This window comes from Lissotriton vulgaris, chromosome 12 (genome assembly GCF_964263255.1).
Source record: "Lissotriton vulgaris chromosome 12, aLisVul1.2, whole genome shotgun sequence".
Classification (NCBI taxonomy): domain Eukaryota; kingdom Metazoa; phylum Chordata; class Amphibia; order Caudata; family Salamandridae; genus Lissotriton; species Lissotriton vulgaris.
Genome location: NC_141700.1, coordinates 351038743 through 351064615, shown reverse-complemented (window position 1 = coordinate 351064615; position 25873 = coordinate 351038743).

Genomic DNA, 25873 nt, shown 5'->3' with positions numbered 1-25873 from the left:
GTGTAGACTAGAGTGGTATATAGTAGAGTGGAGTGGTGCAGGAGAGATTGCAGTGGCATAGAGTGGAGTGGCATTGAGTAGAATGTCGCAGAGTAGAATAGAGGGCATAGAGTGTAATAGCATAAAGTAGAGTGTCGTATAGTGAAGTGGTGCAGAGTAGATTAGAGTGGCTTAGAGTGTAGTGACGTAGAATGCATTCCCATAGAGTGCAGTTGAGTGGTGTAGAGTATAGTGGTGCAGAGTAGAGAGCAGTGGTGCAGAGTAGAGTGGCATATAATTAAGTGGTGGAGAGTGCAGGGTTGCCGAGTAGCGTGTCGTAGAGTGAAGTGACATAGAGTTCACTGGCAGAGAGTTCAAAGTTGCAGAGTAGAGCGGATTGGCATAGAGTGCAGTGGTACAGACTAAAATGGCTTTGAGAGAAGTAGGGTATAGTACAATGGCGTAGAGTGCAGTGGCTTAGAGTGATTCAGAGTAGAGTATAGTGGCGTAGACTGCAGTGGCGCAGAGCAGATTGGCATAGACTGCAGTGGCATAGATTGGCATAGTGCATTGGTGTTGTGTAAAGTGGTGCAGAGTTCATTGGCATAGAGTGCAGTGGCATAGAGTAGACAGGTGTAGAATAGAGAGGTGTAGAGTGGAGTCGTTTGGAGTGGAGTGGTGTGGAGTAGAGTGCAGTGGCATAGAGTGTAGAGGCATAGTGTGGAATGGTGCAGAGTAGAGTGCTGTAGCAAGGAGTGATGTAGAGTGGATTGGGGTAAAGTGGAGCATGCATGGTGTGTAAGCATACTGTTATTAGAGACAACACATCTAATTGAAGTGATCATTACATTTGCACAGACATACAGTTTTACTGATAAAAGTATGCTGCACACAAACTATAATGTGTGGAAATGTCATCACCTACTGTATTGATTTGTTTAGATCGTATTAAAATATTTGTTTCCACCACACTTCAGAATTACAAAAAATGTGCTTCATTTGTGCTGTCCCAATTCTGATTTATTCTGAATATACGGACAGTTTCGTTAAGCTCAGTTCAGTTCAATAGTCTTTATTTGGCCGATCTGGCTATAAGGACAAAAACAGATATAAAACTCATAGAAATCCATCATAGTTAAAAAAAAAATACACAGTTAAAAATCATCAGCGAATATACGGTTAAAACAGCATAGTTCCTCATTCAGCGGTTAACGGCAATCAATAAAAAAGACTCCTAAGTGCTCATTCAATTGTTAAGTGTGTGAGTCATCAGATAAAAACTCTAAATTCCAATGTGCACAATAGTAAATGGTTGACCACAGAAAGCAAAAAATGGCAAGTTATAACGGTAAGCAGCATCCTTGTCCTGGGGTTGATATTATCCCTCCATTGTTCTACTGGCTCTAATAGAAGCTTTTACAAAAGAGCATACATCAAAGCAAATGCTTGGGGTTTTCAGCAATTGCAGGTAATATAGAGCTTCACTACACCTGCGGTGGCCAAGTGTTTTAAGCAAAGGATTGAGAAAGTGCTTACGTGCATTAATAAAATGTTTTTTTTAAAATGTAATGCAACAAAGAGTGTTCGGAAATGCCATCACAGGGACAAGGTGAAGCAGAACTCCCCGTTGTGGCATACAATGTAATGAAACACAAAAGCTGCTAAACAGTACAGGATCTAAAACAAAATAACAATGATCTCTCCAAGTGCGTTAATTTAAGTTAAAGATAGAGCGCTGGCTCGGGAGAGGCAAGTGATCTATATATTTTTTTTTTATAAAACTTTTTATTCGTGACTGTATCAGATATTACATATGACAGTTGTTCATTTTACACTGTATCAGTCTTTTCCTTTTTCTTTAAATAACTTTGGCGCAGTAATTGTCATATCCAGTTTTCAACCCATCTTACATTATTCCAGGTAGAGTGTCAGTGCAATAATTATCATTCAACATTCAACTTACAATATCGCCTATATATAAACTATCCCTCAACCCCTTCCCTCTCCCACCCTGTCTCCGGCTGTGTCTTCGCATATATTTTGTAATCTGGATATATGAGCTTTTAGTCTTTCCATAGAATAATTCAATCGTTAGGCCTGGGTACCCCGTGCGTCTCGTCTAAACGTCTGTATGTGTAGGCATTCCATATATCTGGCACACAATCAGATGGTAAGTCACTGCGTCATCTCCAGGTCTACATCCTCCAACTCTATCAGCATTTGTTCCCATTCTTGCGCAATAGGGTATTTGCATAGGCCCTTCCCTTCTTCCCTACACAGCTCTGCAGTTTCCGCTTTGCCCCATTTCAGCAGGTCTGATCGCCACAATTCTACATTTGGGGATCTGGGCGATTTCCACCTCATGGTGAGAACTCTAAGTGCCAACAAGAGGGCTAAATCCAGAAATTTCACTTGTGCCTTACAGGTCTTAGTCCATTTCCTGTGTCCTATCAAGCAGGGCAGTGCCCCCTCAGGAATCTGCAGGGCTGTTACAGTGTGTAGTATGTTTCTAATCATCCCCCAGTAGGTTCGTATTCTCGGGCACGTCCATAACATGTGGAGGATGTGTGCCTCGTCTTCCTGACATCTAAGGCAGCTATGGGAGGTAGCAGGAAACATCTTGTGGAGCCTGTGAGGGGTGAGATATGCCCTATGTAGAACCATGGCTTGTATAAATTTGAATTTAACATTTCTGGACACCCTCCTGTGATGACCCAGGATGATCTTTCATTCCCCTTCTGTTATGGGCTTCCCTGTATCTGTAACCCAAGTCTCCCTGAGTGCGGTGAGGGGCCAAGCTGCATGTTCTCTGATGCCCACATAGAGCCACTTTACTAGATGTCCGCCCGTCCCCATATAGTGGAGGAGATGAACCAGCTCGTGTTGGTTTGGCTTGGTGCGTTGAGGGGCCCCGGTGCGTCTTACATAGTGGGTAACTGAAGCGTGTAGGAGGTACAGTCGTTGTGGGGCACCTGCGTACTGTGCTAATGAGGCATGATCTAGTAGAGCGTCGTCCCCAAACAAGTCTCCCACTCTATCCACTCCGGCCGTCGACCAGGGTTGTAATCTACGTTGTGTCAGGGTTCCTTGTGGCGTTGGGAGCCCCAGAAGGGGGATATTGTGTGCGTAGGGAATGGTCCCAACCGTGTACGATAGCGCCTTCTGCCAACATGTCAAAGCTACGTGTAACAGAGGATGGCAATCTCTGGGGATCTTAGCAGCGGGTAGTAGAAGAGAGTGAAGGTCTCCGAGTGTCAGTTTGTCTGCTGTGAAAGCAATCTCGTGTAGGTTCCTACCCGCCACCCAGCGCGTTAGCCATTGAAGTTGGCTTGCGTAGTAGTAGCTTCGCAGGTCTGGTACTCCCAGGCCTCCCTGTCTGGTATTCAGTTGTAGTTTCTTGAGGCTTATGCGCCGTCTCCCTGATCCCCAAATGAGACTGATTAATAGTGTGTCTAGTGTGGCAAATATTTGTCGTGGGAGTAGTACTGGTAAATTTACGAAGTAATACAGTATCCGGGGAAGCAGGACCATCTTTGATATCGCCACCCGGCCCATTACAGAGAGGGGTAGGGACGTCCAAAAGGTCAAACTACCCCGAAGGCCATTGACTGCCCTCCATACGTTACCCTCAATCTGGTCCTCCGAACTCCGGTATACGTTTATGCCAAGGTATTTGAACATGGTTGGTGCTACCTGAATCTCGTAGGCCCCGAACTGTATATGGGTAGGCCGCTGTCCGTCTCGAAAAAAGAAGCCCAGGGATATACCTGGGTTTATGGCCAGGCCAGATATTTTTTCAAATCGTTCGAAGATGACCGCCAGTTGTGAGTGATCATCCTGCAGATTACGGAGGAACACCAGTATATCGTCGGCGTATATGGAGAGCAAGTTATGGGTGTCCCCAACCGGTATGCCCGTCTCCGCTGCCCGATTTCGGAGTGCGATCGCTAGGGGTTCTAATGTAAGCACGAACAACAATGGCGACAGCGTGCATCCCTGTCGGGTGCCCCTATAGACGTCATAGCTGTCCGAGGTATACCTGCCTTTGCGTGCTCTAGCCGTTGGGTTCGTGTAGAGTAAACAAATCCATTTTATCAGGGCATCCGGGAAGCCAAAGCGGCTCAGAACTTCAAACATAAAGTCCCTTGTTAGGGAGTCAAACGCCTGTCGGAGGTCTAGGGCTATGCAGCCAGCGTGTGGCAGTTCTTGTGGGGTGGTCGACATGAGGGCATGGAGACGCCGTGTATTCTGAGAAGTGCTCCTCTCTGGGAGGAAGCCACATTGGTCAGTGTGGATCAGGCCAGGGAGATGGGCTTGTATTCGTAAGGCGATAGCTTTGCTAAGGATTTTATATTCCGAGGAGAGCATGGACAGGGGCCTATAGTTGCTTACATCAAGGGTGTCTCTGCCGGGTTTCGGAATGGAGATTACTAAGGCCTGCATGGGCGTGACTGGTAGATGGCCGGCTTCGTAGGCAGTTTTGTAAATTTTTTCCAAGACGGGTGCTAGTGTTTCAGAGTAGGTTTGGTAAAATTCCCCAGGCAACCCATCCATACCCGGAGTCTTACCCCGGTTAAGTGTGTGGATAGCTACTTTTATTTCCTGTTGTGCTATGGGCCTGGCTAGGGCCGTCTGAATGTCTTGTGACAAGGTTGGGATTGGCAAGTCTCCTAGGAAATCTATCATGGCACCCCTAGTATCTGCAGGGGGAGGAGCATAAAGTCCCTCTAGATGGGTTTTGAATACCGCATTAATTTCTAGTTGTGTGTTGACCTGTCTGCCCATTTCATCCCAGACGCTCGTAATTACTGGGACCTCAGGGGTATCTCGGATCAGACGAACTAGCAGTGCACCGGATCTGTCCGACTCCGCCTGCTGTCGCCTCAGATAATCTCTATAATCTATAACCCTTAAGGTTTCTAAGATTTCTGCGTGCTCAATGTTACACAATTGTAATTCGCCTCTGCGCTCTGGGTCAATTCCTACCTCAGTCTCAAGCTCTTTCAGGCGATTCTCCACTTCACATAGTTTTCCGTGGATTTCTTGTCTGGCTCCCACCAGTCTACCTATCGCAGCTCCCCGTATCACAGCCTTCATGGCATCCCACACTACCAGGTTCGAGGACGTGGAATCCCAGTTTTCCCTGAAATAGTTGGTTAATGTGTCGGCGAGGTGTGTACGGAACGGCCCGTCTTCAAGTAGGGAGGGGTTGAGTCTCCAGGTGGGGACTGGTGAGGGTATCCTACCCCAGTGTAGGTCTAGCGTTTGCGGCCTATGATCCGAAAAGGTCTTGGCAAGGTAATCTGAGGACGTGCATTTTGTCAGTAAGGAATTGGTGCAGATGAATCTGTCTAGTCGGGTATGTAGGTTATGTAATGGGGAGTAGTATGAGTATTCCTTGTATGTTGGGTGTAGCGAGCGCCAGACATCGGTCATGCCCCATCCTTGTAGCCATGTCCTAAATGAGTCAGACAATTTGTGCACCCCTGTCGCCTGGAGGGGAGGGTGCGATCTGTCCAGGTCCACATCTAGTATCATATTCCAGTCGTTCCCCAGGACCCAGGGAATGTCTATCCAGTCTGCCAAGGCCCGGCCGATGGTTGTGAGGAATCTGTCCTGGTCAAAGTTTGGGACGTAGATGCTACCCAAGACCACCATTATACCATCTAGTGTGCCCTTTACCAATATGTATCGCCCTTGGTCATCCACCCTCCTCTCCAGTTCCACAAAAGGAGTACCGTGTCTCACCCATATCGTGGCCCCCCTGGAGAAAGCAGAGTACGTAGTGGAAAAGACGGATCCCCTCCATTTTTTTCGTAGTGTGTGTGCCTCGGTCTGTGTTAGGTGGGATTCCTGTAGGAATGCTATGTGTGCTCGTTGGCGGATTAAAAAGGCATGCACTCTATATCTTTTCTGTACCGCCCCTAAACCTCGCACGTTCCAGGTAACCAGCCTATATTTCCCTTTCTCTTCAGCCATATCCAGATTCAGGTGTTACAGTGAGTAGTATTGTACATTGTAGTGTGTACATCTGCAGTGTTAGCCAGGAGACGATTCCCTCCCCTTCCCAAACACAAACTCTGGAGGCGCAGCCCCGGAACCCTGCTGTGCCGAACATAGAACTGTAAAACATAACCAAACAATCTGTGTTGCATACGCTTCTGGGGGGTTGGCGAAGCGTGTGCCGTGTCGGAAGAACCATACTTGTCTGCGCCTCTGGCTCAACAGCGCCGCCGGGGGAGGCAGTATACAATCGTTTATTACTGGTAGCCGCATTGTGGGAGGAGGGGCATGTGTGCTACTTATGCTATTCGATAGCCTGTGTGTAGCACAGGAGTGTGGGGTTCGTGGGATCCTTATTTCAGAGACAATGGATAGAAGCTCACCCTGGTTATCTCAAGGGTCAACATATCATTATACAAAATAGTCATGTACCCCGTCTGTGGAACCCCCTCTCCCACCATGGTTTGGCTGTGCATTCAGGTTATGTTATAAGAAAAGGATACCAAGTTGACCTGGGGTTCCAGGTCCCATCCGTGTGAGAAGTCACTCTTGGGCATTGTCCAAAATGTCATCCGCCGCTCTAGGTGTGACAGTCGGGAATAACACCAGACTGTTTTACGAGTCCGAGTGTACAGTGCTGTCTTCAGTGTCCGTATTTATTGTTTCACGTTCCTCTCTGAAGGATCCTAACAGTGCTATAGCATCTTCCTGTCCTTGTTTCTGTTGGTGGGCAGTGGGCTTGCGTCGTTTCGGTTCTGCGTTGCGTGTACTTGATCCGTCCCTCGCATGGTCCGATCCGTCCTTGGAACCGCTGGCCGTTGAACCTTGGGTTGGATCCTGGTTCTCCTCAAAATCCATCACTTCTAGCCACTCTTCCACGTCCGTCGGACTTTCAAAGAAATGAGTTTTATTATCGTGGATCACCTTGTGGCGTGCAGGGAATAACAGGGCATATCGGAGTTTGTCTCCTTGGAGTCTCTTTTTCACCTCATAGTAGGAGGACCTCTGCTTTTGCACTAGGTTGGTATAATCCGGGTATAGTGAGATACGTTTGTTCTCATACTCTATGACAGATTTCATCCGGGCCTGTCTAAGCAGAGTGTCCCTATCTCGGTAGTTGAGAATCTTCACAATCAGGGGCCGTGGCGGCTGTCCCGGTCTCATCGGCCAGTGGGGATCCTGTGTGCCCTCTCCACACAGAAGAACGGCGATAGTCCCTCTGCAGCCACGTTATCTCGGAACCACTGTTCCATGAATTCCGTCGTGTGTGGACCCTCACTGCGTTCTGGAAGTCCAATGACGCGTATGTTGTTGCGTCGGTTGCGTCCTTCTGCATCCTCCACACGGTCCATAAGAGTTCTCACCTGGTGTTGGATTTGTTGGATGGATTCGGTGTGTTCCGCCACCGTCGGGGCGAGGTCCGTCAGTGTCATCCCTTGGTCTTTGACTTTGTCCGCCATTTTATCATGATCGGCTTTAAGCAGTGAGAGATTAGTGGTGAGGGTGCCCATTTGCGTCTCCATCGCGGCCCTAGAGTCTCTGATTTCCTTGAGTATTAGATCCAGTTTGTCCCCCTGCTGTTCTTCCGAGAGGGTAGAGTTCAGTGTTAGAGGTGAGGAACCTCCCTGGCTCGCGTCCGGAGTAGGCCCCGTAGATGTCCCTTCCTTGCCATCCGTGGTCTCTGCACCTTTCCGTACCATGGTTGTCGTCCAGAGGCCCACCCAGTGGCAGGGGATATATCTCAGGGCAGGTATCTATTTTCTCTCGTGGTTCTCCCCACTCGGTCTTCCGATTCAGTCCTGCGGTCTTTCAAGACTTTGTCAGGCAGTCGATCTATCCACAGGATTCTAGGTGGGGCGCTGTTGTTTGGGAAGTCGTAGGTTATTCTCACCTCCTTCCATTTCAAAGGGGCGACAGGGGCCAGTTTGTGGGGTGGCACCAGTTTCCGCCGCCTTCCTGGACTCAGAGTGGGCGGTCTTATACTCCTCGCTTATGGCTACAATGGCGGCTTTTTCCGTGTTCTTAGTCGTCCACTGGGCCGTTTCCTTGTCTTCGCTGGGTTTGGGCCGACCTTCCGGGCCCCCTCCGGTGTAATGCAGTTCTGGGCCGGCGGTTCCCCTCCGTCAATTACTCCAGCCTCACGTAGGGTAGTCTCAAAGGCTCTCTCCACACCTCCAGCCTCGATTCAGCCTTGACCCAAACTGTCGGTTCGAACAGTATCCTGCCCTTGCAAGTCTCTGGTGGTGACAATGGCAGCGGGGAGTGGGGAGAGAAGGGAGGTGGGGGAAAGCAGGCCGGGACAGTGCAGTGCTTCCCACGGTGTTTCTATGTGCCTCCCGCTCAGCGGTAACCCCACTGTGCTCCAGACATGGACGTCAGTGTGGCGTGGTTCCGGGGTTCCGGCATGCAGGGTTCCTGTCTATGCGTCGGCCTCCCCCCGTGAGCGTTCTCCTCCAGACCCCCTGAATTTCGCACCAGGGGTATTAGGGAGGGAGGGGTTGGTCTCAGCTCTCACCCTCTGGGTTCCGCTAGTAAGCGGGCGGCGCACCAGCCGGTCTCTTCAGGGCGGCCCCCCGTCACCTCGGCAGGCAGCGTTCCGTATCCCGGGTGTAATCCGCATTCGATGCCCCGGCTAGCAACGTGGGGCTAGGCCGCAGATGTTCCGTTGTGGCTCTCCAGGCAGTCGCGGCTTCCGTAGTCTCCAAACCTCTGTCGAGTCGAGCGGGGGATTTCAGTGGCAGAACCCCACCTTCAGTGTCGCAGGACGGCCCTCCTTTACGGCAGTCAGGATAGTTTTACCCCCGGTGGCACCGGAGCTCTAGCAGCCTCCGTCCGCCATGATGGCTTGCTAGCCACGCCCCCCAGGCAAGTGATCTCTAATAAAATAGTACTGTGCTTTTCTCGGTTTCAAGTGCAAGCCTACTATCTTCACAAGACTGCCAAAATAATTACTTAACCCGCAATTTATCATCCTTTTTTATATTTGTGGGAAAAGAGAAGACAGCCCCAATGCCTTTAGCAACCTTGATATGTAGCTCAACCACAGTATTTCGTGGCCTGATCCAATCTAATGCAGTCCAGGATGATGTCTCTGCAGAGCTTGGCATGAGGATTAGCCCAAACCCTAATCCAAAGCAATAAGAGAGTCAGGTATGCTCTATCCTCAATGAATTGCTGGCTTAGCTCCATGTGGATAATATAGCTCAAGGCCATAGGAGGGAGCTATAACAACCTCCGGAAAATGTGATTGTCTTCGGACTGGAGTGACCAAACATTTTGAAAACACCATTCCCCTGCCCCATACATTGCCACCGGGATGCACTGAGCATTATATACTTTTAACAGGGGTGAAGGATTACCTTTCAGTGTGGGGCTAGAAATATCAAAAACTGCTCCAGTCAATCTACGAAGTTTCAAGTGGCAGGAAGTCACCTGGGGTTCCAAGTGCCTAAGGAGTTAAAAAATATTCTCTGGTAACTGAATTCTCTGACAGTAACCATTGACTGGCGTTTGATGATAACTTTACTCAGGGCTTTTTGTCAGACCCACAGGCCATGATTTGTGACTTGCCATAGTTTGTGGTTGTGTCAAGGTTACTCCAGAAAGAGAAGAAGTGGTCCACTAGCGTGCATAAGGCATTGGGAGTAAGAGCCCAGCTCGTCATGAGCACAGCTCCACTGTGACTCATGACGAGCTGGTCTCATCACGAGCACGGCAGCCCCCCTCCCTGCACTGTGGGGGAATTACCCCCGCAGCGAAGGGGTTAAAAATCATTAAAACGGCTTAAGTTACAATTATTACTGGTATATGTGTGCTACGCAGTAGGAAGCAAGTTAATTCTTTCTGTCTTTTGACAAGACTTGCCTCGAATAATATTAGTTTTCTGTTTTTGCACTTTTATATAGTGCAAACCTGAACTGAAGGAGCACTAGTTACGTACTTACGCTTGTGGCCATTTTACGGCATCCATTACTGGAGGTGACGCTCGAGTTGTTCTCCTCGGCTCTCCTCACATTCTGCATTTAAACAGGGGATGGCGCCGACTCACAGAACATAGAGAAGGTGACCGGGTGTTATTCTGGGGCAGACCTCTGTTGTGGGGGAACCTCATGCTGAGCACTTGCACAAAGATATTTTGCAGTTTGCACAGTTGCTTCGTATTTTAGACACAGCTCCACCACTCGATTTTTAATTGTACAAGGGTTTTTATAGTTTAGTGTTACACGGGCTGGGCTTGCCTGCATTTTCTGGGTACGCTCCTCCCTGTTCCACCGCAGCTCTCTTTGGGCTGTTTGTGTGGAGGGAGGACCGGCTAGGCGGTAGCGTACTTCCGCTTCTGGCCATTTTACAGCAGCCATTACTGGAGGTGACGCTCATGTTGTTCTCCACGGCTGTCCTCCCATCCCGCATTTAAACAGGGGATGGCGCTGATACGCAGCAGGCGGGCCGCTGGCATGCCAAAGGCGCTCCTAAGGCAAGCCCGTCTGCACCCGTCCACACCGGGCCGTCACCAGGAGTCAGGAACTCTGTCTGTTTATCATCAGATAGTGCTCCAAGGCTTTCTTACACATCCTCACAACTCTTGCAGGTAAGACACATTTTGACATCATGCCCACATGCTTCTACTTTTGTCAATCTGGAAGGTCCTTTTGCCTGCTTATACTGCCACTTCAATAGCTGTGATGTTATTTGTATTCCATCTGACACACGAGGCAAAAATGCTAGCAGTGAGAGATTGACAAGGATGCAGGGGTGTCTTACAGTCAAATTAGACTCCACAGCTCAAACCAGTTGTGTTCATGAAAGGGGTTTTTGGCAAACGTTCGCTCACTACCTAAACACGCCATGGAACTTTGGGATCGGGTAAGTTCAGAATCCCTAGACCTAGGTTTCTCAACGGAGACTTGGCTCAAACCCATTTCTATGCCTGATTTTTCCCTTGCCCTCCCGGAGCACTACTAGATTCTTAGACTGGACAAAGAAGGGAAAGTGGGCGGCGGTATTGCCATAATATACAAAGAGGCGTTGAAAGTCACAGTTATTGACTCCGCTGCGGACAATATGATGGAAATTTGTATATTTTAAATTGAGCTGACATTACAGGAAAATTTAAACGGCGCTCTTATTTATCATCTCCATATGGGCCATTGAAAGATTTTATTTTAAAAATGATGGAGAAAATTGCCCCTCACATTATTACCTCCAAATATTTTTTGTTACTAGGGGGTTTTAATATTCATAGTGAAGATAATGAGAATACAGATTCTGTTAATTTTTTTTAGCTGATATGGCCTCCCTGGGCCTGGGTACGATCAATTCTGGCCCTACTCACACGGCAGGTGATATCCTGGACATCACATTTACTAACTCATCCCTCATACTTGCTGATCCCCCTTGCCCATTGATGTAGTCAGATCACTCTATGATTTCCTTGAGGATTAATAGTTGCCTTAGAAACCAAACTACTATATGTCCCCGGATGGCCTCCAAAGGCAATGGCATAAAGTCATGTATAACTCTTTTAGCAAAATATATGTTCCTCCTGTTTTTAATGAACACATGGATGGTACTAAGAAACTTAGAGTTTTTAATGACGCCATCAGTGCAGTAATAGACAAGTTGGCTCCCATGAAACATCGACACAGCAATTACCGGAAGAAAAGTGAAGATTGGTATACTGCAGAGTTACGTAGGGAAAAAACAGATGCAATCACCTGGAAAAAAATCTGGCGTAAATCCCATTTGAAAATAGAGAAGCTGAATTTCAAATTGTCCCTCACTACTTATCACAAGAACTTTAAAAAAGCACGTAAAGTTCATGTTATACTAAAGCTGAACCAGGCCGGTAATTCGACTAAGGATAATTCTAAAATTCTTAACTCCTTTACCAATCCCATAGCGTGTGCCCAGCAGATGTCCCCCTCTCAGGGACTATGTGACAGTATAGGTGTGTATTTTGATGATAAAATGAATTTAATTTACAATCAATTCCATCAAATCTCGTGTCACGTGGAGCACTCTATGGTCCCTCAACTCTAAGGGGTTCTGATGAATGCCTGAAACATTTCAATACCTTCCAGGTGTCTCAGGTGGAAGCCATGCTTAGAATAGCAAAATCTGGATCGCCTCTTGATGTGATGCCGGCACACATATTTGCTCTCCTTGCACCTCTCCTGGCCCCTTCCATTTCGGACATTTTGAACACTTTAGGTGAAGGAATTATGCCTCTTGATTGGAAGGCTGCTCAAGCGCTACCAATTAGGAAGAAAGCTCAGTTGCCTACCGAAGTGCTCTCTAATTATCGCCCCATCTCACTCTTGCCACTTATGAGTAAAATGGCAGAGGGTTATGTCAACACTCAGTTAATGGCATGTCTTGACTCCCAAGGCATTCTTGATCCTTCTCAGTCTGGGTTTAGCCCCAATCACTCCACAGAGACAACTCTCATTGGGGTCACTGACTACATAAAATAGGCCTTGGATAATAATAAAGCTGTGCTGCTGATCTTGTTGGATCTGACAGCAGCCTTTGATACGGTCTCTCATCAGAAATGTATTTTTCAACTGAGAGATGCCGTTCTGCAGGGACAGGCACTTAATTGGCTCATCAGCTTCTTAGTCCAGTGCTCCCAGACCATCAATCTGGGTCCCTTTCGATCTCAAACCCTGAAGCTTACCAAGTGGGTGCCCCAGGGCTCTTGTTTGTGTCCTACCTTGTTTAATATCTATGTGGCGCCCCCTAGCCAAGATCATCAGAGAGTACGGTTTTACTCCATTTTCCTACGTTGATGATATGCAACTACTCCTGTCCTTTGATAAGGACACAGAGTTAATTGATCAGCGTTTTGCAAAGGGCATGCTAGCCATATCAGCTTGGATGAAGGAACACTTTCTCCAGCTGAATGCTGCCAAGACCGAAATCCTGCTGTTTGGATCGGCCCAAGCTTCTTGGTCCCCGAAGTGGAGGCCTGCAGTGTTAAGCCCTGCTCCATCTCCTACTACAGTGGCTAAAAATCTAGGTGTCCGTTTGAATGTATTGTTATCAATGAAGGATCAAATTATGACTACTGCAGGGCCCTGCTGCCATACCCTGAGCCTTTTGGTTAGAGTGTTTCCATGGCTGCCTCTTTCTATACATAGAACTCTGATTCAGGCTTTGATCATTGGCCGCCTGGATTACTGCAATGCTCTGCTGACATCGGCTAATGAATCGCTTCTCAGTAGATTACAGATTGTACAGAATGTTTCTGCATGCCTGGCTCTTAAAAAGCAGCCAAGCACCTCCCCAGGGCCATTGTTAAAACAACTCTACTGGCTCCCTATCCGCCCGAGAATTTAATTCAAACTCTTTTGTCTCACTCATAAAGCTCTTTATGGTACGAGCCCTAGCTACCTGGCAGACAAGTTTAAAGTCTATTGTCCGAATCGTCGACTCAGATCGGAAGGTAAAGCGTTGCTAGTGGTCCCCAGCTACAGGAAAATACGAACAGGAGGCAAAGCGGTCGGCTACCTTGCCCCGAAATGCTGGAAACACCTTGCCAGAGGACTTGCACAAATGCCCCAGTTTTTTTCGCTTCATGAAACTCCTGAAGACTGAATTATTCTGGGATTGATCTGTGTCTGTCTTGCACCCTCTCTATGATACAGCGGAGATACCCCTGCGGGGGTGATTCCAGCGCTGTACAAATCCCTTACATACATACTTGGCAAGGGGTCACAGTCAGTTTTTAGACAGGGGAAGATTGGTCGATTTAGCCAGAATAACATAATTTTTACCAGGTCGGTCCAAATGCATGTGCATTAATTTTTTCACAAACTTCATAATTCAAATGTCTGAAGATTTGGAAAGGGTATCAGCTTAAGGTGCTCTGCTCTGGCTGATTAGTAGAGGCGTAGCACAGCTAGAGATAAAAAAAAGTGATATATGTAAGTGTTGGTACAGCATAAATGTACGTTTCTACTAAGCCGGACTGAAGTGTTTTTACCAATGTGCTCATTGTCATGTTACACTAAATGTCTAAAATCACTAATTTAAGGCTGTATGAAGCTTCAGTCAGCCTGAGTTTCCGTTATACATAAGTTGCGACACATTTGAGGTGAGTAAAATCTGCATACATGGCAACAGATCCGACTCAGGTGGGAGACTCTCGAGTTTTGAAGCCAAAAATGTAGTTATGATAAAGCCAAAAGCTTTATTATAGTTGTCTCCCACCTAAAATGCCTTTACTTCAAAATATGTCAATTGTTAAACTACATTCCCCGATGTTTCTTTTCAAAAGTTCCCAATATCACTTTTAAAAAGTTGGCATGTATGAAAATGATAAAGTTGAACAGGATGGGTTTAATATACAGATATATGGCCAATTCATAGCGTTTATTTCCATGACTTTCAGCCATGTTAAACAGCAGCCATGCTGCTAGACAACATGGCTAAAAGACTTTGAGCTTGATTCACAAAGGGCCTCCACACTCGTGGCGGAGGCCCCATAGTCACGGGGCGATCTCCGCACACGGCGTGGAATCTCCACAATGAGAAGCGTGTGTCCTTCTCAGAAATCGAATTGCAATCTGTGACTTTCCCACCCTTTTTGGTCAACGAGCTTAGCCATGCAGTGTGGAGTTCCTAGGGCTCCTCCTTATTGCAGATATTGTTCAACGTTTTTGTTAGCCAATTCATGAGGAAGGCGAGTTGTGACGCTTTGCTGGAAAACCTTTGTGGTAAGAGAGCTTTAAGCATCCTGCACACCACTGCTCCTGCGCAAAACAAGAATTACATAATACCCAGCCTCTCTATGGATCAGGACCCATATTTTAAAGATAAGGATTGTTATGGTCCTGATTCCTCCCACTTGTCCATGACTTCAGGAGCATTATATTCTTGCTCTCATGTTGTACGTCAAATTCTATGAATCCTCATGACCTGCTTTGTTGTTAGGTAAGCTTTCAATACCTTCTTTTTTGTTGACTACCTTTGCTGGATCTAGGTTTTCCTTGTTGTTTTAAATGTATTTGTGTAACTTAATAGCCATGTTCTGTAGAACCAAAAAGCCCTTTGGGGAGGCCGTTGCTCTTACAAATTTAACTTAAAGCAATAAAATACTCTTTATTATTTTCTTTATTTTGCTGTTCTGAGGGGTGTTTTAAAATGTTTTCAAGGTTGCCAGGCTCATTTTACTGAATTTTTGCTTGGTAAATTTGGGACAGACCGTTTTTCGCAGTAAACCTAATAGGACAGCAGTGCTACACATTCTGCTTTCACTACAAAAAGCAATTACTGCCCCCTGTGGATGAAGGTGAAGGAGGAGGAGATCAATGGTGCTACTCTCATCTTCAGACGACATCACCCTATGGAGCTCCATTATCATCAAACTCATGTAAGTCTCAACTTGGTAACGAAGGACATGAGCAATGCATGACACCATGTCCACGCGTGCCTGCACCTCTACACTCATCATGCAAGTAGGCATCAGCACCTGGCTTTTGGCTCTCCCGTGATGTGGTGTAGATTTCAATGGTGCAGCAGATGCACCCCAATAATATCTGTTTTTTACAACCATATCAGGGAATGGAGGCCTTTTTCTTTGCATGCACTAGGGCAAAAAGTGCCCTTGCTATGACACTGGGTGGGGTCACATGCAACGATGATACGAGATGGAAGAGGAATGTGAGATTGGTGGATAAGGAAGTGAAATGAAGATTCACCAGAGAGAAAAGAGGAGATGCGATGCCAAATAAGTAAGACAGGACTTATGCTCCGGGGCCCCAGGGCTCCGGCTCGGATCCTACACAACGCGGCGACACCAGGGGAAGCAAGCGCACTGTGGCCAAGGCGAGCTGCAATCACCGCTGTGACCCCCGGGGCCCCACGGGCTGTCCTGCTCGCTGAGCTCCTGCCTGACTGCTGCACCGGGGCTCCAGGGCTCCGGGACGGAAACTACACAACTCGGCGACTCCAGAGAAAGCAAGCGCACTGTGGCCAAGGTGAGCTCTGTGTCCCCCCCACTCTACAAGCTGAGCTCTGCGCCCCCCCCACTCCACTCCCTGAGATAACGTGGAGCCGCGATCTGGGATGTAACTTTGCAGATGGGGGGGGGAGAGTGGTCTGAACGAGTGCAGCTGAGAGAGGGCAACCCTACCCCCGTGAGTCTCTCTGTGATATTGTAGATCATTGCTCACACCGTTTCTAAGTCGGATGCTCTGCCGCCCCCCCCCTCCCCCCAATAATCGACATACAAGTATAAGTTCCCAAATGCCGCGTCTGCACAGGCGAGTTGGTGAATCGCCCGTCCTGATTAACACAATTGCAACATGGTGAGCAGATGTACATGAGGCCCCTGAAGCGTTATGCAAGCAAATAACCTCTGGGACTGGTCTGAATGTACTACCACAGTGGTACGGGCATGCAGAATTGTTTCTGTGGACAAAGCGATCCCTGCACTCTCCACTAACTAAAATGGCGGGGGCCATAAAGAAGAACCATAAATCGCCTCCACTGCCCACCAGATGACCATGAGGCTACATACCAATGAGCTCAGGGGTCACCAAAATAGAGATAAGACGCGCTCCTCTCCTCCTTGCAACACTGGAGCTGTACCTTCTCCTCCCCACCAACTAACACAGATGATGGACTAACCCGACCTGCCATAGAGTAGAAAGGGAAACCTAACTCTCTTAAAGTCTTCAACAACAGACAAAGGACTTCTACAAAGGACGCTTGTTTCTGTATGTGCTTCTCGGGCCGCCATCTGAACATAACCTAAGAACTGGCCTTGTTATACCAATCTCACTCACCACAGACTGTACATAGCTATGTATCTAAATCTTCGTGTGATTAAGTGTCTGCCTTTTATTGCAGTATTATATTCTCATGATATGTAATTCTTCGCGTGATTAAGTGTCTGCCTTTCATTGCAGTATTATATTTCTCACGGTATTTTATACATTTTGTGTAACCCGCACCCATTTTCACGTCTTCCCCACCGGTAGTGCACAGAGCGTGACTTCATATTTCACCGGTTGCTCACTAGAGTCATATGTGTCTACTGTAGCCTTATGTTTGCACCTATATTGGCTTCGGTATATCCTTAATATTTTACTCCAGTATATCTATAGTAGTACATTCTTATTTGCATACTGTATAATTTGTAAGCTGCACCCATCTCACTTCTATCCCTATTATGCACTGTCTGTACCTCATATACTGTGTTCTTTTGTAAGCTGCAAACGCTCTTTCTCAGGAATGGCACCCAGGATCTGGAACACACTCCCTCCCGAAACCAGACTCATCTCCTCCATCGCACTTTTCAAGAAAGAAGTAAAAGCTATTCTCATGGCCAAATACACTTGACCTATTAACGTTATCCGTAAAGTCTCTGCACCAACCTGTATTATTCTGCACGTTCCCTACGACCATGTGCTTTACCTGTACTAATGACTTACCTGGCTATCTATGCATATCTATGCATACCTATGCACCTGCATACGAACTCCCTGGTCAGCCATTCTCCTCGGCCGGCCGCCCCCACCTCCTCCATCTACCCCACGATGACCCCTCGCCGCACACCCCTTTCACCCCTCACCCACCTCCCCTCCAAACCTATCCCCTACCCTCTGGTTGACTCACTCACTTAACACGTCACAAGCCTAGCGCCAATCCCCACTCTTAGACGCAGCATATGCCCCCCTTGACGCCCTTGCAACACCTCACTCAACTACACCTCCCCGCCCGAACTCTCTCACTCAACCTTTCAGTTCTGTTATGAATTGCACATCACAGGGGCAGCTGAAATTCCAGGAGCCTAGTCCCGACAGCTCGACGACTTCGGAGGGCTGGAAGAGGTCCCCCGCTACACGGCGGAGGAGGGCACTGGACATCGAATGCTGTCTCATACTATGTGACCTATTGTTCCACCTGTCTGTCTATGCTCCCCCAGGTACTTCTCTTGTAAAGCGCTCTGATATCCGCAAGGATCTTGTCCGCGCTATATAAAACTTTCTAAATAAATAAAAATAAAAATAAAGGAGCCTGTGTCCTGTTCAGCATCTGTAAAATGACTTGACTCCCTTTATGATGAGCAAGTGTATTTATTCCTTGGAACTTTGAGGCAACTTGTCACAGTACCCAATCAGGATCAACTGACAAGATTCTCCTACTGCAAAAATATCCCATAATTCTGTAATGACATCATGAGTTTCCAACTTGCAAAAGAGATGACAACGTGATCTTGTCATTACAGAGGATTGAGAAGATAGGTGATGAGTAAGGGGTGAGAGCAAAGAAGAACTGTATTGTAGAAAAGGAAGTAAGAGAGGCAGAGAAGGGAGGAAAAAATGAATGACTTTCTGTTAGGTTATGTTATATTTCATCATTAAGCACACAAATTGAAGGTTTCTTGGCACTCTCTTTGAGTAACACAACAAAAGAACAAAATCAATCAATAGGAACTTAACAAAAGGAAAAGGGGGCAGACACAAATAGATGGGACAAGGCTATTGCCTAATAGGCCACTTCTTGAGTCGTTTCCTAATCCTGGGCTGGGGTGCTACAGAGCACAACACAAACTATAGAAAATTCCAGACTTGTCTGCTGCTATATAGAAAGCCTGGTGACCTAAACATCGCTCCGACCTTAGGTATATGAAGTAATCTTTGTTGGGCCATGTAAAGTACATGTCCTGCTGTATAAACATAGATGTCAAGAAATCAGAAACCTTGTAATAAATGGCCTTCCTAGTGGTGATCATGGCTGTGATTAATCCCTGTTTTGGGGTAGAAGCTGATGTAATGTGCATAGAATTGATGTTATATGACTTGACCTTTAGATATATGCTGCAATGTTGAACCTTGATCCTTCAGAGAGTTAGCTAAGGTTTTATTTTATTTTTATTAATTATGTTTCCTAAGTACAATGTTGCTTTTGCCTTCGGGTGTAGGTATATTACCATCATAGAATCTTTCTCTCTGCACTGCTTTTGTGGACTTGGCCCCAATATGTATTCCTTCACTTCCCTATTTGGCAAAGAATTGCATGCAGATGGGTTAGTGAGGCTAAATGTACCCGGTTGTTATGCAATGTGTGTTTTAAACAGCGAGTTTAACTGTGATATCCCTGCCACATTCACTAACCTACTACTCTCTCTGAGCTTCTTGTTGTAGTACTATGATGGGTGAAAAATTAGTCAGAGCTTGCGTATCACTGCATCGTGATTACAGGGGTGGTCGATAGGGATTAGCTGTTGGGAATGAGACCTGGTCTAAAGACTAAAGGCAGGCTTGGTACATAGAGAAATGGAGTAACAATTCTTAATTTAATATCTAGCACAAACTAATTGATTCTGAGTGAATAGTTTTGCATCTGTGTGCAGACCATAGCAGGTGCTGTAGAATGACAGCAATACCTTCCAGTCCTTCCTTTAACTGTGATCTCTGCCTGCCATCAGCAATGTCACAACAACCTGAATTGTTAGAAATAGGAGGCAGGTGGGAAGAGGTCTGTATTCCAGGACTGCTTATACTGAGGAGAAAAAGACAGGAAAAAAATGAAGACAGGGTGTTCAGATAAAATATTTTGGAAATAATATCTTAAGACTACGTTTTAAATATCTTGATGTGAAAAAACCACGGGTTAGAATATTGCAGGTAAGTTTATAATTAATTAAGATATTTTTAAATATTGTTGTTAATAATATCATTGTGTGTTACGTTTTTTTAATTTATATCTTTGAAACATGTATTTAGTGCTTTGTTTTTGTTTTAATATATTGTATTTGTTAACATTTTTGTGTATAATAATGTTAGGTTAGATATTTTTATTTACTATGTTTAAAAGTTACGTTGTGTTCATTTTTCTTTCTAGTTTAAAAAATATAATAAAACATTGCTATGCAATTATATCTTTGTATTTTATGAATGCTTTTGTTTTTTACTATTGTAGAATTCCAAATGCAAATGTTTATTTTTTATTTGAACATGTTTATTGCCAGTTTTTAGTAATATGATATTCACAGGCTACTTTTTCAACATGTAATATTATTACAATATGTTGTTTTTCCCATCTATACTTTCTTAACCCCAGTATCATATTGGCCATTTTGATAGGCTACAATGTATCCTTATTGTTATCATTAGCCCTACAGTGCAGTCATGTTGTTCTTTGTATATGCAGTTTATAGTTTGACACAACGATTTGTATGTAGCAGACTGTTTGCCACTGCCACACAGTGATATGATAAGAGAGAAACAATAAAACGAATTAAAATTAAACCATAATGAAACAAAAAATTGGCTGAGGTTTAAATCAAGATGGCATTGCTTACAAGTGAAAGGTGTACACAATGAAAACAGATTATAACACAGATGTGGGCGGCATGGTGCTTGTGATACCGTAATATACTAAGTTATACCATTCACTTACCAGGCATTTAGTTGTTTGGCCCAACTTTAATACACATGCCTCTTAGTATTCACGCACATATTTTAACTGTAACTAATACCACATACAATAGTAATTGCAGGAATGATATATTTTTTATTCACTTTGAACAATAGTTTGCCCCATTGGTAGGACACTGGTATCATCCTAAAGCCCTTAATTTCTACAAGATGTAGCAAGGTAGTTTTGGCTTCTGTACATTTGTATAGTTCTAGTTGGCATCCCTTGATGGGGTTGGGGTGTTATTGATTTCCACTTGAAAGATATCATACACCTCCCCAATTGAAGAGCAAGAAACTTGGAGGCGAGCCTGCAAAGAAACTCTTTCTGAAGGAAGCATTCAGGGTTATTTTTGTACGTGCATGTCAGCATACATGTGGCTTGCGTCCAATATTCAACTACAATTGGACATTCCCAAAATATATACTAAAAGCCAGTCCTGTCACGTGAACATCTCTGGGACTTCGATGTGTCAGAAGGAGATATCTTATATAGCATGTCAGGAGCTAAATAAGGTCTGTGGAGGATTCTGAAGTGATTATATGTATTACAAGAGTTCCAAGACACACAGTGGGGGTAAGCTACTAAATATGCTCTGTGGAGGATTCTGAAGTGAGTATATGTAATTCAGGAGTTCCAAGAGACACTGTGGGGGTAAGCTACTAAATATGCCCTGTGGAAGATTCTGAAGTGAGTATATGTAATACAGGAATTCCAAGAGACAATGTTGGGGTAAGCTATTATACCATTTCAATACTTGTCATCAACACGTCTTTCCAGATCAGTATTTGCAACTATCACTACATTAAGACGTATGATCAGTCAGAACCTTCTGTATGGCTTGGTATAACCAAGTAGCTAGATGTGGCCCTTCTCCCATATTGTGAATAGTCTGCATACGTGCAAGTGCAGTTGGTTTACTATCTGTTGTGTTCCAATTTGCTCGTGAGGCCATTGCATATTATAAATTGACTATTGTGCAAATAAAGTTATTCATTATTGAGTCAACGAAAGAGGCTGACTGTTCTCAAACACGTCACCTATGGTAAATATATCTACTTCATCCCAGTGCTCTATAACTTTAATATTAAGATAATCTCTTGCTTTAGGAAAGCCTTTTAGAGGTTAAGCAAATCATAATGGATTTCTTTCCATGCCTTGCTTTTAACCTCTCATCAGCATTGTAATGCTACCTCAGTAATGTGGGGGAAAATATGGCAGGTTTGTGTCTATCATACATGTTAAATGGTTTGCCATCCAGTATAATTTCAAGAGAATATCTAGCCTTAGCAATGTTATGTGCAGCAAGCAAATACAGGCTAAAATGAGGGAGTGCCCTCACTAGCCAAGAGATAGGGTACCAAAAGTAAAGAAACAACAAGATTCTCTTGGAACTGCTAAAACTCCTCTATTCGTAAATAGAATCAGCTCTATGTATCTCATACATTCATACTTCCACACATCTAAAATAGAACACTCCGAATGTGAACCCAAAAATCAATTGTAATGTACACAAGGATAAAAAGTTACTCAATATACAAAAAGAGACATACTTATTCAAATATTTTGCTTTAATAAAATACAATTTAAAAACATAACATTTATGCAATATATAAAATATTATGGCTCAAAATTTACAATGAAAACTAACTAGGAGAGACAAAAAAGGTGAACAATTCAGATCATCATATTAGAGTTACTCCAAAAAAGGAATCATGTATTGTTAAACATCAGTCTGATAATTCATAATAATCTTAGACATCAGAAGATTTCTTGGATGCAACGTTTTACACAAAAAGAGCGTTGACGCGTTTCGGTGGTATAGACTTATTGGTGTACCACCTTCATCAGTACTTGAACAATATTTGTCTCTCAAACAGATGATTTAAAAAGCATAAACCTAGTTAAAAACATAAATACACAAAATCACAATACATAATACATCCATTGTTAATAAATTTCTTTCTTAATTGGGATTAAAAACAACTCACATTAAACAAAAATGTTCTCCTAGCACGTCTAATAATGCTAAGCGAGGCATACAAACTAGTGCAGGATTTACAAGGCATTTTTCTCAGTATTTAATCAAAAGATAGTGAAGGAGAACCAATAGATCCAATATAAAACTGATAGAATGATTCTAACACATGCAACAAAATATTTTCTCACCATAATTATACAATTGTTTCAGGGGTTCTCTCACCATACAAAAGACATAACTTATATTCCACTACAAGCACCCTACAGTGCTCTATTTACCATAATGGGCACTGATATCAACCTCTGGTAAAGTAGGTTGGTCTAATTCTACACCCGGTGTTGTATTCCAGCAAATACAACAACCAGGGAACCTCACATGGCAGGTAATATAGATCCATGCTTGGTGCCCCTACTTTCCTTTGTTCGTGACTGACTTTAATTGAGCCAGCACAACTCTTCTCCTACCTTATCCCATAGCAGTTCCTCCCAGAGGCTGTCAAATTCCTTAAAGATACTCGAGGGTACCAACCCTGGTAAATATCGCATTTGTAAAGTAGTCAATGAGCATAGCCACCTTGCAATATCTGTAACTGTAACAACAAGGAAGGTGATGGATGGAATGATTGAATTAACCTCAGCCACCGACAATATTTCAGAGTCATGTTTAAGTCCATCACTTTTCACCCACCATAACACTCTAGACAAAGGCCAGCCTTATGCAAATCAGTTCTGACTCTGCTCCTCATGTAAACTGCCCATCCCAATCTGCAAGGCACTCTAAAGTAGGGATCAGAAGCAACCCCAGACTGGTTTCGTCCTACTTGGGGCTCATCAGTGAAGTGTAGCTTGTGGCCTATGGTACGTTGTGCACAGGGCCCATGTCTGGGCATACCCATCCCACTTAGGACGTCAACTGAATGGAAATCTGTACAAGGACCCACCCAAACCAGGGACAAAACCCAAATGACAGCTGTACTGAGGGATACTATGATGCAACTTAACTGTATAGACATTTGGAGAGCGCAGCACCCTGGAAAGAGGGCATTTTCATGCCATACACGAGTGCACAACACTCCTGCTGTCGGAGGAGGTGGCTCACGTGGTGGGGGATGTGATACCTGTGAGGTTCCTCTCTGATCATTCTCTGCGATTACTAAAATATTGTGGAGAGAGACCGAGGCACAGAGTCGCAGTATGTTGACTCTGACCTGAAATGCTTCAGGACTGGGAGTTCCGGAGAGACTTGGCAGAGATGATTACAGGGTACTTTGAGGTGAACTGGAACTCTTCTAGTACACACTGAGTGGAGTGGGACATCTTGAAGGTGATGGCACACGATGATGCGTCTCTCAGATCTGTGGAATTCAAAGCAAGCTGGAGTCTGAGCTACAGGAAAGTGACGGACAGCTGAAGCAACTTCAGCGCAGAGCCCGAGCACGAGATACCCAAATTATTTTAAAAGCTCTAGCGACCAGGCTGTTCAACGTGGTCACTCACCTGGTACATGAGGACCAGTATGGGTCTCTACCAGGCAGAGGCATGGACATGAACTTACAACGGTTATCCCAAAGGATGCACAAGTTTAGGGGAGAACAAATGAAGTGGGCCCTGGTGGCCATCAACATCAAAAAAGCGTTTGACTCCCTAAACAGGGAGTACTTAGGGGAGGTCCTGAACTGCATGGAGTTTGGCCCACAGTTTACTCGATGGGTGGAACTCCTATACTCCTATAGGGAGTGCCTTCGGCCAGAATTCACACTGGAAACATCATCTCGGATAAGATAAAAAATACTCTGCGTGGCTGTCCTCTTCACCCATTAATCTTTGCCCTGGCAATGGAGCCACTGGTGATCTACCTTAGAAGCCTGATAGACTGGCCAGTTTTATCAGGTCAGCAGCAGAATACACATCGTGGGTCACTGTATGCGGATGACAACATTATATACCTGTGACATCCCAGGACTTTGGTCCCTCTCCTAATGCTCCAAATGCAGGCGATGGAAACCTTCCTGTATTTGGGCCTGCAGGTGGCTCACACCCTGGAAGAGCAATGCTAACAGAATACAGGAAGGGTGATGCAGGAACTCAGGAACTCTGTTATTTTCTGGAATACCCTGCCACTTTTCGTCATGGGAAGAGTAGACCTGAGTGTGAGGGTGCATCTTTCAAGATGTCTTTATACAGTTCAGAACTCTTTCTGCACCACACCCCGTACTACGTTTACAGATTGAATCTTGTATGGATGGGAAAAAGGAACAGGGATAAGATGGATGTCCTGAAATTGGACATGGACTGGGAGGACTGGGAATTCCTGTCCTACAGCTATATTGCATAGCAGGAAGCATCCAAAATGCAGCTCTGTGGTAAGGAGGGGGGAGAACTGGGAAATGGGCTACTGGTCAGAGCATTAGAGGAGGTAGAGCTCAAGTGGTACCCTCATAAGATACTGCTAATCGATTATCTCCATGTTCTTTGAAAGTGGGCGAAGGAGTAGGAGCTTGTGATGAATAAAGTAGTGCGCCAACTGCCATACACCAGCCTAATAACACTGAGGTAGCTGAAGCCCCTACAGTGGATGCCCACTGTGATGGATGTGAAGCAAAGAACAGAGGAGGGATGTCAGCTTCTGGAAGACCTTTACTGGGGAAGGTCTTCATCTCCTTCAAGGAGACAGTTCAACACTGGCCGGGGGCAATACCTGCAGTATGCAAAAGTATCCTGAACAGCCTGAGTTCTGTGGCCTAATTTCCTAGATGCTTCACAGATGCTGCAACTCCTGATTAATATTGGGTCCTGCAGGGGTATGATCTCATGCCTATATGCGGCACTAAAAGGCGATCGCCATGGCGCTCCTATCGAGACACAACACTGAGGGGATGCTGACCTGGAGCACCCGCTGATAGACAGAGAATGATACCGAGCTTGAACACAAGTGCAGGAGGTTGAAAGCAGCACTAGATTAAAACTACCACAATTCCACGAGCACTACAAATATCTGCAAATGAAGCATGTGCTGGGCAACCATCCTAAAGATGGGGACCAGGTCCCCGAGTATAGTCCATTAGAAGATTATTATTGGATCCGATCCAGGAGAAGGCATTGTCCTGTACATATCAAAAAATCATGAACAACTCCCCAGATCTACTACCCAAGGTATGAGAAGCATGGGAATCCGAGGTAGAACTGTTGGAAGATGATGATTGGGTAGAGGCTATACAGAGTCCCACAGAGGTAGCAATCAGAGCACAATTTAGATTAGTCCAATTGCGGATATTGCATAGGTCTTATTACACTAGCACACTTTTGTATAAGCTAGAACGCATCTTAACGGCGGAGTTTCGGGGGGGTACTCAGAAGGGGACCTTTTTCCACATTCTGAGGGAGTGCCCAATCATACAAAAATCCTGGAGGATGGTGGTCAGAATCATGTCAGGGGTGTGGAAACAAGAAGTCCCCCTCGATGCCAGGTGGCATATATTAT